The sequence below is a fragment of the Stegastes partitus genome, unplaced genomic scaffold (genome assembly GCF_000690725.1).
Source record: "Stegastes partitus isolate 25-593 unplaced genomic scaffold, Stegastes_partitus-1.0.2 Scaffold494, whole genome shotgun sequence".
NCBI lineage: Eukaryota > Metazoa > Chordata > Actinopteri > Pomacentridae > Stegastes > Stegastes partitus.
Genome location: NW_007578225.1, coordinates 4,040 through 8,347, shown reverse-complemented (window position 1 = coordinate 8,347; position 4,308 = coordinate 4,040).

Below are 4,308 nucleotides of genomic sequence, written 5' to 3'. Positions count from 1 at the left end.
GATGTGTCCTCCAGCAAATACACAAAACACCACATGGACACGTTAACAAGGTAGAAACGTGATTCTACCGGCAGCCTGTTGTTGTGCGTTCTGTTGGCACCGTCATGTTTCCTTCTGGTTGTCTGACAGGAACACTGTGACACTTTAAAGCTGTTGAACACGATGTTGTGGTTAAATACTCATGAGTGTTCTGCTCTGAAATTGTTTCCTGGCTTTCTCCTGACTTGTTGTGGTTGTTTGGAGTCTCTGGTATTGACCCAGTGCAAACGCCTGTCTCTGGTTCAGGCTAATTTCTGTTTGTTTTTAGGATTGTCCCGGCAGACGTGTTGACACCTCGTCGCGGGGAAACACAGGTGCTGTTAACAACATTTATGACGGCTGCAGCCCCGTCGGCTCCAGGATCGGAGTGTTTTCATGGTCGTGTGTCTGCAGTAGAGGAGGCTGCAGCAGTCGAGCCTCCATCTTTGTTGTCAACAGAACCTCACCGAGTGAATCTGAAGACAGCTGATGTGTGCTCAGATTCCACCCAGATATGACTTTCTAAACAACAAGATACAGCTTTAAGATTCATCCATCCATCATCTCTACACCTTCATCCTCACGAGGGTTGCAGGAGGCTGGAGTCTATCCCAGCTGACAATTTAGAATCACCAATTAACCTCAGCATGTTTCTGGACTGTGGGAGGAAGTCGGAGAACCCGGAGAGAACCCACTCTGCACGGGGAGAACATGGAGACTCCACGCAGAAAGATCCTCACCGGGACGCAAACCGGCGACCTTCTAGCTGCGAGGCAACGATCCTAACCACTGCTCCACCGTGCAGCCCGCTTTAAGATTCATTCAACCCAAATACCACCGCCTCTCCTGCAGGTATCTTGGTTGCTGAGGGTTGCATGTTGAGCACATGGCAGCATGTCGTAGCGTTATTAGATCATTATCAGTAAAAGTAGAAGCAGTGGAATCAGACGCTGTGTCACTTGATCTAGAACAGATATTTGAACGGTTAGAGAGAAGCCAGAAGCTCCTCTTTGCCAAGCCAACGATAACTCTGCTGTCCAGCTGAAGACATGAGAATTACTTTTAATGTTCAACAAATGAACCTTGATTCACATTTAGTGCTGTGATTGTCGTCCACCTCGGCCAGAAGTCTCCTCCTTCCTTCCTGCTTCCTTACTTGTCCATTTCAGAGGTTGGTGCTTTTGTGAGAAACAAGGGTTTCCTAGAGATGTGGTCTTGAACATTTAGCCTCCTCTGCTGCAGACGTTCCTCAGGACTCGACACGCCGGCTCACTGAGGTGATTTATTAACGGCGCTAATGGGACCGAGCCATCATTACGCTTATTAGCTACACCTGTGCTAGCCTCAGTCTGGGCCCTCGAGTATTCACACAGACGCTAATACATGAGGGCCACAAAGCGAGCTGCAGCTGGACTGAATTTACTGTTATTTTTCTGCATTATTAGTCTAACAGAGCTCATTATGGGCTGGATTATATTACTTAGGCAGCTGCATTCACTGGCATCTCTGTAGACGCCATGTTTAAGTGTGTATCGGGGAAACTTTGCAAGATGGTGACGTGGTTTGAAAGGCTGACACTGAGTTTAACTGATGGAGGAGATGATAAATGATATTTGCAGGTAAACCAAACATGTTGGTGTCAAAATTTAGAATAACACAAACTCCAACAAAAACTTTACTGAAATGCTTTTGTTTAGCAAAAAAGTAGTGTTTAGATATGTTTGATTAAAAAGAGCTTTTTACCTTTTTATCCCTCAGTACACAACCAATCACATGACAACAGATGGAGGGACTAGTCTGCATCAGAGTCAAAGTAGAGCATTTTTAAATGACTTTAGTTAATTGAGAATTGATGAACAACAAAATAACTATATAAAAATAATCTGAAAAATAAATATTTATACCTATTGGATGTGATAATGAGCCCAGCTGATAATCAGACGATCACTACTTTCTAACTTCAACTCCAGCTTTGTGTCAGCTGTTGTTTTCTAATTCTTTATTTACTTGAAGAGTTTATTTGCAAAAACAGATTCCTCCATCTTCACAAACCTCCAGAAAACCCACGTTTCCATCGTCTACCTGAGACAATATCATGGAACATATGTCATTTCTACTGAGTCAGATCCACTCAACTTCACTTCGATTGATATTATCTCAAGCAAACAACCAACAAATACGTTTTCTTAAAATCTACATAAATGGAGCTACCTGTTTTTGCAAATGAACTCTTCACTTATTAATTAGAGGTAATAATTTTTTTTTTTTAATGGGGGAAGGACCTGAGGAAAAGGTCCATGAGTGGGAATCAAACTCATGACCTCCACGTCAGGAACTTATAGCCCCTGTATATGGGACACCAGCTCAACCAGGTGAGCTGTAGCAGCGCTCCAATTAGAGGTAATCTTACTAGTTGTGGCTTTACACTGCTGCTGTAATCATTGTCATACTCAAACCACACACTGCCGGTCATCTGCTTCCATGTTTACCAGGAAAACATTCTTGCAAAACATCAGGGGTTTTTAGAGCTAAAATGGAACTGGATTAGTTCATCACCAAGAACTGACCAGCACCTCTTGTCATAATCGAGTGGTCATTGTTTTTCCAGTGTATCTCACGCTCTCAGGCTGCAGCTTTATAAAATGTGAACATCTTGCTGCTTTACTCTCTTTTATATGATTGTAAATGTAATATTTTTGGGCTGATTGCACACAAGACAAAAACTTGTAGACTGTATTTGAGTAGAGCCCAAGTCGATGTTATCAGACGTTATCGGCCGATCACAGATAGACAGGTTTGGATTTGTGCAGGAAAAGATGCTTGAGTTAATTTGAACATGGTGTTGTCACATAGTTAGGCTAAAAGAGTGGCTCCAGCCCTGTTATTTACAACACTGTCTGCAGCACATGTAGCAGAGTGTGGAGCGGAGTCAAGCGGTGTCTTCATAGTAAGATGCTAATCAGTTTGTAAAACACATTACTTAAAAGTAAATAATTAATGAAACCAACCTTTTTAATAAAACTATAAAATCTGGTGTCTAATGAGATGCAGATCATGACTTCCTAGATTCCAAAGTGTTGTCATGACGCTGACTGAAGGCAGGTAGAGGACCCGGGTCAGACCGGTCCATCCTTAGTTCAGCTGGTAGTAAACTTCCCCTGTGGTCTTGTTGTTGACCTACACCACACACATTTCTGTCACGCTCTGTATCTGATGTGTTTTTTAGAGGAACATTATTACAACGTTCTCCGTTCTCTGTGCTTCTTGCAGCAGAGACAGTGGATACGAGCTCTGCACAGACTCTACATTCCCATAATAACATGTTCCACGTGAGCTGGCCGACTGAAACGCTCCGGTGCCGCAAAAGCAGCTCCTGCCATAATTAAAGTTCATCTGTCTGCACTGGTGGATCTGAGTCTCACGGCTTAATGAGGCCCTGCTGCACCGGGCGCGTGAAGGTCGTCCCAAACCGTCCTGGTGGAAATGAAATGAAAGGACCAGGAGGACTTGGCTGCACTGCTTTCATGCTCAGGTAGTATCTGGGTCAGCATGAATGAGAAGGAACACAAGCCGGAGTAGTAAAATGCAGGAGCTCCAGAGCGCTGCTGAGTAGACGGACCGCTTCCTTTAATCAGTCGTGGTAAACAGCGGTTCTCCTCGGCTTTCTTCTGCTTTGTGTTTGCCTTTGAAGGTCACGGCTGTGTGAGAACGCTCCTGTTTTCATTCCTGCCAACAGAAAGCAAGAAGTGTTTTCTTCTCTCAGATGAAAATATGTTGACGCGCACCTTCTGTGGTGTTTTTCCAACCGCTCCCCGTTGACCGTCCTGACGTCTTCACACCGTCCTGTTGGAGCAGAACGTTGGTGTTCAGAGGGAGACGGAGCTCCACTCGGCCTCACATCAAACATCACATGTGCAGCGTGAACAGTGATGTGGGCGGATCAAAGGAATCTATTAAAGTTAAGAAAACAATCGTGAGTTCTGGAGGCCGTGCAGCTCCAGAGTCAGCATGTGTTCATCCAGCGGTTTAAGCTAATAACGATGTCTCCTGAATGTGGATCCGAGCAGCTCGACTGGTTCTGCCAGCAGCGTGACACATTACCGGACATCTGAAGCGTTCTGGTGATATCCTCGGGTTCAGTGGAGGGATGGATCCACTGAGCTCCTCTACCACCAGCCTCCCCCCTGCCAAGCCGGAGTGTTTCCCTATTTAAGAGATTTTTTACCAACAATGAACGAATGAACTCCGTTTGAAAAGGCTCAGCATCAACTTAATCCCAAACCGACAGCC